The sequence below is a fragment of the Euprymna scolopes genome, chromosome 21 (genome assembly GCF_053919585.1).
Source record: "Euprymna scolopes isolate OS-2025 chromosome 21, ASM5391958v1, whole genome shotgun sequence".
NCBI classification, from domain to species: Eukaryota; Metazoa; Mollusca; class Cephalopoda; order Sepiida; family Sepiolidae; genus Euprymna; species Euprymna scolopes.
This window is the reverse complement of record NC_136502.1, coordinates 94,966,970-94,976,969: the sequence shown is the minus strand read 5'-3', so window position 1 is coordinate 94,976,969 and position 10,000 is coordinate 94,966,970. Positions and strand designations below refer to the sequence as shown.

The 10,000-nt window shown below is 34.5% G+C and overlaps 1 protein-coding gene across 2 annotated transcripts in view; it reads right to left on the bottom strand.

Annotated features, from left to right (window-relative positions):
• The window catches only part of LOC145242599 (uncharacterized), a 78,949-nt gene that overhangs the window by 65,519 nt on the left and 3,430 nt on the right, over positions 1-10,000 (bottom strand). The gene's annotated exons all lie outside the window — the stretch shown is intronic.

The following is a 10,000-nucleotide window of genomic DNA, read 5'->3' as shown; positions in this document are numbered from 1 at the left end:
TAGTAGAGTTTTCAAAGGTAAAATGGTTGAACTTTGATCCCTTAACAGCCAAAATTCTGGCCGAAAACAGATTAAAAAGATTTTCCCAAGTCTTAATACACCTTATGTTAAATCTCGAGTCTGTAGACTGAAAATTGACAGAGTAGTATTGTAGAGAAATGTACACACACATAGAGACAGACAATTTCACTTTTATAGATGTATAGATTGAGCACTATTATATAAATCCGGTTGTAATTCTCAGGATTTTTATTCTGCAAATATTCAATTATCATATATATAAAATTTATTTTTCGACAGAATATCTCAAACAATATATATGTGTGTGTGTGTGTGTGCGTGTGTGTGTGTGTGTGTGTGTACATATATGCGTGTGCATATATATATGTATATATATATATGCATATATATATGAATACATTTATATATATATGTATACATAGATATATATATGTATTCATATATATACTGTATATATATGTATTCATATATATATATATATATATATATATATATATATATATATATGTATTCATATATATATATGCATATTCATATATATATACATGTATTCATATATATATATGTATGTATATATATTCACACACACACACACACACACACACACACACACACACACACACACACACACACACACACACACACACACACACACACACATATATATATAGATATATATTTAAACAAATTCGGAAAATTAAACAAATCCGGAACATTTATCAATTTACTATATGTATACGTGTGTGTGTGTGTGTGTGTGCATGCTAGCGAGATCGACAAAACACGATATATCGGCCCTTGGTTCAATAATGTACTGACTTTACATTTTTTCTTGTGAGTCTATATATATATATATATATATATATACCTTCAAGCAGCCACATACAAGGCGCGCAACCGATCACTCGTTCCTCTCATCATGCACGTAAAACGGCACGTGTAATATGTCGAAAGGTGAGATTACGCATTGTTTTGCGAGAGCCAACGCTCATAGCCTCATCGGTAATCTCCGATACAACCACGCCCGTTACTGTCCGTCGTGCGTTGGCGAGCGTACGCAGATTTTCGTACTTCAACAGGAACACTTACATATACTGAAGCATAACGAGAGTGCGCACACAAACAAACACATAGACACACAAATGCGCTTGCGTGTGCGCGCAAACACGCACGCACACACACACACACACACACACACACACACACACACACACACACACACACACACGATCACGAAATTGATCTATACCACACACACGCCCCTACAAGCATTTTTTCTGTTGAGAGTGGAGTTTCCTTTCGGTAATTTCGTAACTCTCATTCCCCTTTTTTTGTACTTTAGTCCTTACATTCTGTGTGCCATGATTCTGACAGAGGGAGAAGAATTGCTGTTTTCTGGGTTGGACTCCATCCAAAGACGTTGGCTAGTTTTTGATCTCGAAGTGGTATTTTTTTAGTTCCTTACACTGAATGGTTTTATGCCTTGTTTGGGGCGATTTCCATAAAATAAAATAAAATAAAACATTTATAACTACGGTTAACTCAAATATGATCCAAAATGTCTACCACCTCTCCTTAACTCTAGTGAAGTGACAATTCGGGCATTTGCGTATAATGTAGAATAAAGTTTTAAATAAACAACGCTGAGACATACTCTTTAAGCACATTAGACAAAAAGAGGTCAAATGCGGACACGGAAGTTGTCCCTATAAATATGGCCCATACCATAGCAGTCCTTACACTTCAGTCGAGAAAAAACATTATATATCGGCAAGCCAGCAAATGATGGGATGAAGGTAAAGACAATGCAAAAAAAGATGAGTGAAAAAGATTCAGATAAGACACTATGAAGAGTCTGCGTATTTACAACTGTTGCGTCTGGTTTAGTTGGATTAGACTGGGTTAGTGTTCTGGAGGGTTGGAGAAATGTACACGATTTTAAATTATTGTAACATTTCTCAGTTATAAAGGTTGACTTTCCGAAATAAATGCCCTGTCGTTTGTTTAATTTACTTGCCCGCTCCCCACGAGGGAAAAAGTAGATACAAGGTTGTTTTTACATGTTGGAGTAATTATCCCTCCCACACAAAAGGGTACTCTGAACTGAAACAAAAATTAAAATTGTCCCAGTCAAGAATCTCTCACCAAGGACAGAACAGATACTTCGCTTTGATTGTATCTCGAAGACATGTCTATGTGTGTTCCTATATATGCATATCTTGCGGATATATCATGTTCAAGTTAAGCAACGTCGAGCTTGGTTAAAACAGATGGATAATAGTTTGGGGGAAAACCATGTGCCGTGAGTTTAAAAATGAAAGTTCATATAAAAAAGATATTTTCTTTAATTAGGAAAGATATGAACCCATCTTTCATCCTCGCTCTCTTTTCTTCTTCCTAGTTATGAGCGAATGAAATAGTAGGGCAGACTAGAGCCTCAAGCCTTGATAGAGCAACTAATCTTAGCGAAGGAGAACTCCTCAATAGCGCGAGTCTTTCTCCACTATTATTGTTTCCAGTTGGCTTGGATTTCATCTTGTCAGGACAATTAAGCAATTCTAGGATAAACAACGAAGAAAAGTTAGGATTATGCAACCTTTGCTTCACTGTAAACCTTTCATTGCACATCAGAGGGTATCTCTCAAGAAAAAAGGAGACTAACAATAGCCCCAATCCAAATTTTATCTAGCTAAAAGGACTCTGGTGAAGATAAAGGAGGAGTCAGCATCAAGATCCGTCATCCTCTAGTCGTTCCCTGTCTCTATCTATGTATGTGACAAAGATAGGTACGGATTCAATGAAGTGAAAGTAGTAACTTTGCTTCTGCATCATTTTTTGCGTATGTTTTGGGCCAAACCTTCCCCGACTTTGTATGCAACCACTGGGCCTTGCTGTTCTTGGTGTTTGGAGTAACAGTATAGGTGAAACGAACGAGAACACATGAAGACCAGATAATTCTGAGGGACGATCTTCATGAGTTATATGCAGAGTCACCTAACAAACAAAATATATACATAATAAAGGTTAATATAGTTTGCTTAAAGCATTACCTAGTGTGTATATAAAGGAAGTTTATAAAAGACTAGCGGAAGTACCCGGCGTTGACCAGGTGTTTGTAGGTGTGTGTGGTGTTAAATAAAAAAGAAACCGGGGGAGGAGTTGTAGGATCGAACCTAAAGCCCTGAGGCAAAGTTTGAAAATAAAATCGGCCAGCCAGAATGAGTTACTGAAAGATGTTTGAATTTATTTAAGTAAGAACCAAATTGACAAGTGCGCGCACGGAAGTCGTTGAGCGTTACGATGACGACGACATCAATGACCAGGTTTGTTTGTTATAAGTGAAGTAAAAAAAGGAAACAACGTTAAAACTTAAGCGGGGAAAAAACACAAAAAAAACTAACGTAAGGCAAGCAAACGATGAAAACAGAAAAACGAACACGTGAAAAATGGCTTAAATAAGCCTGTTTCGATATTAAAGTTTAAAAAATCGGTAGGTACCCGGGTGTTTTTGGGTGTGTGGTCGGGAGTGGATAAGCGAAGTAAAAACAAAAAAAAAAAAAAAAAAAAAAAAACAGAAAAACGAACATTACGTGAAAAATGGCTTAAATAACACTGGTTCAATATTTAAATTTAAAAAATCGAAAAAATAAAAAAAGACATTTCACACCACGATTCAAACCCAAAACTTTTAGATTATGAACCAACGCGCTAATCAACTGAGCTAACGCGACGTACATGAAATTTAATCAGTTTTTTAACTATTTAAAGTAAATCAGGTCATGACGTCATCTAACGCATGCGTAGAACCGGTCGTCGTCATGAGAGGACGGTTTTTGTTGACCCCCCCCTGTCGAAAATTGTCGATTTCGGGGTGAAAAAATTAACGTTTTTGGCCAATTTTTCAAAATTTTTCGAGCGAAGGATGGAGCTTCAATATGATACTGAGTTTGTGAATTTTCGTCGTGTCTGTCGAAAGTTTTTAGCAGACACACAAACATACATACATACATACATTTTCGCTTTTATATATATATAGATAATAAAATTCAAAGGTGTAACGGATCAACACAAACTGAAGCAAATTAAGACATATAACGACGCAATAAGCTAGGCATATTCACCTTTTATTAACACAGAATATATGTATTTTTTATATAAATTTCATATTTGCATTGTGTTCTTACGTGCGTCAGTATGGTCATATGGAAGTTCAGTATTGTATGATATTTCGGGAAAATTTCCCTTCCTCAGATATGTGTTCAACATTTAGTTTAATCGTGCATACGGAGGTTGTTGTAAGCACGAGGAATTTTGCAAAACATATACATGTCGTTGTGGATGTTTATATATGAGGACTATATCATGAGATAAGTATTAGCTCGACAATATACCCCCCCTTAAAAGAGAGAGAGAGAGAGAGAGAGAGAGAGAGAGAGAGAGAGAGAGAGAGAGAGAGAGCAATCATTATACATTATGTACGACACGAAGCAACAGTCTATGACACTAATCAGCGGCTATATTTATAAAGGGGAAAATGCTTAATATTAGCGATAGAGCTTATAGTTATCTACAAAGTCAAAAGCACGCGATGACTGGAAATTTCTTGTTGAAGAATGCAACGTAAGAAACTGTTAATTACCATCTGGCGTTACGTCTTTAACGTACAGAGTTAAAACAAACAAACAAACAAACAAACTTCTCACGCCTGTATTATAGCACCATCATTCGCCCATGGATGGAATATTAATGGCACATCTGAGTTGGTGTACCAACCGCTAGCCCTCCTCTTGAACAAGGTGAAAAAATAAGTCTGTAACTTATGATCTCGCACTCCAAACCAGTGACGCGTAGAGAACTTTTTAGGGCAGATGCTCAAGTGAAAAAACAAACAAACAAAAAGAAACAAAAAAAAAAAAAAAAGAAAACGGCAAAAAATAGTGGGGGGCAAACCTATAATACATTCCTCTGAAAAGGGCACTTTTAAAAAAGGAGTAAAAGGGGCAGGTGCTTTGGCATCCCTAGCAACTCCTCCACACATCCCTACTCTAAACACTTGTCATATCGATTCAATGCTGCATCCTTGTGCTTGTTGTGCAAGTATATCCACGGAATGTACTTCGAGGAACTCTAACTCTGACCAACCCGACTTGCAGCAAAATCCCACCCCTTAAAATGTACAAGTCTCAAAATAACGGAAACCTTTCTATTCTAATAGCTTCTTCCCTCGAACAGCTTGTCTTTAGAATGACTTCCGCCGTCATCCCTGCCAACTGTACCAGCATGCAAACATTTAAATGTAATGTTAAATGTGTCTTGCTGCACAACTCCCCATTTAGAATGACCTCAATAAATTTGGACTTCAATCACAGTAGCCGCTTATGTTTTAATGACGATGATTAGAGTGAATAAAAAGAAAAAGAAAACTTTATCATCGCACGATCTTCAGGGGAATTCGTGAGTTGCTCATTGTTTTTTCATCTCTTGACTACAATTAATAGGATGGACCCGTGCTAGATAATGGATAATGACGTGGACTGAAAGTCTAGGCGCGGTAAGTTTGAATCGCGACGGTTCCATAGTATCACGTTCAATTATGGATGTTGGCAATCTTCACGTGGTCCCCTCCCGTAAATACCCGATTCTAGAACGAATCAAGAAAAAAACAACAAAATTAATTAAGTAAAAAAAAAAACAAAAAAACAACGTCGCATCAGACTGATACGTACAAATTTACTAAACTCTTTAACTCCCTTTCTCTCTCTCTCTCACACACACACACACACACACACACACACACACACACACACACAGGTGTGTGAGAAAAGACAAAAGGAAAAACAAATTAAACACAGGAATAAATCATCAAAAAACTGTGTTTCTGAAGACGCTTGTTGATTTAAACGAAATCTGTAAAGCTCTCATATTTTGGTGATTTTATTCCTATATTCAATTTGTGCCCCTTTTTGGTCCACCGACTTATTGTCTTTTTTTTCACATATCCATTACATTTCATTCTTTGTGACATATACAGTCCTTACTCCTTATCTGCCTCTCTCTTTGTGATATACAGTCCTTGTCTGCCTCTCTCCATCTTTCACTTTATATATATATACTAGCAAAAGTACCTGTCGTTGACTGGGTTCAAAAACAGTCTACAGAAAATGGACTCGGATTTATGAAAGTATGATAGGTTATGAAAAGGAAGGGTTGTAAATTTGGGTTAAATTTGTGGGTATCAAAACCAAAGCAAAATATGATGAAAGTAAAAATAAAGAGATAAACCCAATAATTTATTATACAATACCTGTTCACACTGAAACACTTATCACAATATTCTGTGGATCTATATTAAAAAACCTTGTTAAACTTTGTGGCATATTTCCATTCTATGGAGGTCAGGTGCGAATGAACACACCATAATTTTATCATACCATATTTCTTCAAACTGAAACATAATTATCAAAGTATACTTACGCAGATAGATATGAAAAAGTCTTTATTAAAGTTTGTGCCATTTTATGCTATTTCCATTCTATGGAGGCCAGGCGCGAAGGTAGACCCCACAATTTTATTATACCATCCCTATTTAAGTTAAAACATACTTATCAAAGTATTATTATGTACATCTATATCAAAAACACTTGTAAACCTTTTTTTTTTTTTAAATTTTTTATTTCGATACTTTGTGGACCAGGCGCGAACGCAGACCCCACAATTTTAATGAACCACCGTTCTGCTAGACCAAACATACCTATTCCTGTGTCTCGATACATCTGCTATCGTTATATGTAATCAGGTTTTTAAAATAATCAACAATATAGGAGCCTATTCGTGACCACACACACACACACACACACACACACACACACACACACACACACACACACACACACACACACCTTTAGCTTTATATGTATATATATATATATATATATATATATATATATATATATATACGTATCGCAAAAACAAAAACAAATAACATATATATATATATATATATATATATATATATATATATATATATATATATATATATATATATATATATATCAAGAAGTAAAAACTAAGTTTACAAACCATAAACTTAAAAAGAGAATATAAATATTAATATTTATATAGTAATCCCAACAACCATTAAAAAACTCAATAAAATCAACATAGAAAATAGAACTTGTCATAAAAGAACACAATTAAAGATGTAAATTATAATTTACAAGAATTTATTTTCGACAAATTTTGAGTATTCTTTCGAACTATAAATTCTTGTAAATTATAATTTACAATCTTTAATTGTGTTCTTTATATATGTGTGTGTGTGTGTGTGTGTGTGTGTGTATATATATATATATATATATATATATATATATATATATATATATATATATACATACACTCTCTCACACACACACACACACACATATATATAATGCACTTGCCGCACTGGCGCACTGATGACCTGTGAAACAGAAAAACAGTACTGTATGTGGATGACTCTCTCTCTCTCTCTCTCTCTATATATATATATATATATATATATATCTATATATATATATATATATATATACATATATATATATATATATATATATATATATATATATATATATATATATATATAATATTATAATCTACAGGCAGACTTGTTCGCTATGTCACAGCTTTTCAGAGTGGTTAGGCAAGCAGCTGCCTCAAGCTGAGATCGAAAACTATATATATATATATATATATATATATATATATATATATATATATATATATATATATATATATATATATATGCTGACCGCAATTTTGATTGTAAAAGGGACCTTATAACCAAGAATATCACTATTCTTTATTTTATTTTTTCTATTTCATAAAATACAACTTTTCGTGTGGCCTTTAAAAATGTACGTAACATTGATTGGGTTTGTAAGTAAAGGTAAATAAATTTAAATAATTTTCGGTAAATTTGTAGTCTTTCGCTCCCTTGAGGCACACTCGGCGTTTCCAAGAAATTAATGTGTCCCCTCTGTGCATTCTTTTTTTTTCTTCTTTTTTTTTAGTTATAATTTTTCCAAATTTTCTGTTGTTATACATATAAAAAAAGTAAAATATATTTTTAATTTTATTTTTGTCAAGTGCGAGCGCTGACCCCCACCATCCCACCATAACGCTGTATCCCTTCTAATGAAAATAGAATATAATTATCCAATTCCCTTGAGTGATGCAATTTTGGAGTATATTTGACTAATGGGGATATATTTCCAAAAATCTAGGTGAATTCAGCGAATAAACCAACGAAGAGACTTCATAATTAAGGTGCTTGCACTCATTAACCCTTATCCTCGAGTGGCCTTCAGACCTTAAGAAGTGGTGAATTCCTTGTAAAAAAAGAAAAGAAAATGTCCTGACCCTCCCCGAGACGAATAAAGTTCAGATCGCGACATGCGAAAGGCATGAACCATGCAGAAGTCCTTTCCCTTAAAAGCTAAATCACCTGTTTGTTTTCCAAGAACCTTTTTCGACTAACAAACATCTCTATCCACTCACCCCTCCCCACGAGGTCAGAGTTAGACACAAGATCGATTTTAATCGTATGGAGTGAGGGATGCAGCTTTCCTAAAAAAAGACATTCTTGATTGGGGGGGGGGGATAAAAATTGTCTTGAACGATTTCTACTTCATTGACTGAGGACAGAAAAAAATGAAGTGGGCGGACGTTGTCGAGAGTGCCCCCCACCTCTAAATTCCACAATTTTCACCTTTATTTATTTATTTTTTTTTAATATCATCAATTACAGACTTAAGTTTCAGATTATAAAAAAAAATTAAAAAAAGATTCATAACTTTTAACGTAGGGGTTCAGTTTTCAATTATAACGTTGTACTAAATTGAACACGAACTTTGTGACCACTATGAAAATAAATCGTAACTCTCTCTGATGTGACCGGAAAGTAAGGGTTAGAACGGAGGGGTTAAAAAAATAGGAAGATTTCTTTACCCCCCCCATCTATGTATCTACCTCTCTCTCTCTCTCTCTCTCTCTCTCTCTCTCTCATCTATGTATGTATGTATCTATTCATCGTGGTTACAAATTTCGTGTTCAATTTAGTACAACATTATAACTGAAAACTGAACCCCCACGTGAAAAGTTATGAAATTTTTTTTTTTCAATTTTTTTTTTATAATCTGAAACTTAAGCTTGTGATCGATGATATTTACAGGAAAATTTTTTTTTTTAAAGTGAAAATTGTGGAATTGAGAAGGGTGGGGACACTCTCAACAACATCAGCCATGAAGTTTAATATCAGAACAGATGCTGAACTTTGCTCTTAGTCAAAGGGCCAAGCTAAAAATAGGACACAAAAACAATTGAATTGTCAAACGAGTTCTATCTCCAAAGATATTGAGCACTCTTCCTTTATTTGTACAAAATCCCAGCGTCTTGATTACATTTGTTTTCTCAATGTTCGTTTCTGAGAGTTGATTTTTCTTATTATACATTATACCAGCAGCAAGACCCGACATTGCTCGGGATCGAATGAGAGACCCTGAATGTTTTTGTAGCTACTCCATGACATCATAAAAGTGTTGTATTGGCCTTTTGACCTTTTAAATGTTTAAATTTTATATTGAAACTTTTTGAATTGTAATTTTTCTTTAAACGGAATAAATTAAATATAAAAATCAATGTGTAGTATCTGTTCTTCAGATGCTTGCTGCACTTCCATTTCTTGTTCTCTTTCGGTGAAGGAGCAGTCCTTCACGACTGAGACAATTTTTTATTTTTGTACCTTTTCTCCACGTTAAAAAACGACCCTAGTGTCTAACTCTGTCCCATGGGGAGGCATCGTAATAGGTACTCCATGACACCATATTACCATTTTATTCCATTTTTCGGATTGATTCCAAGGACGAACTCTGCATTAATAAGGAGGAGGGGGTAAATAAAACGATACAAATTGAAATACATTTTTATAAATTTATAGTGCGTA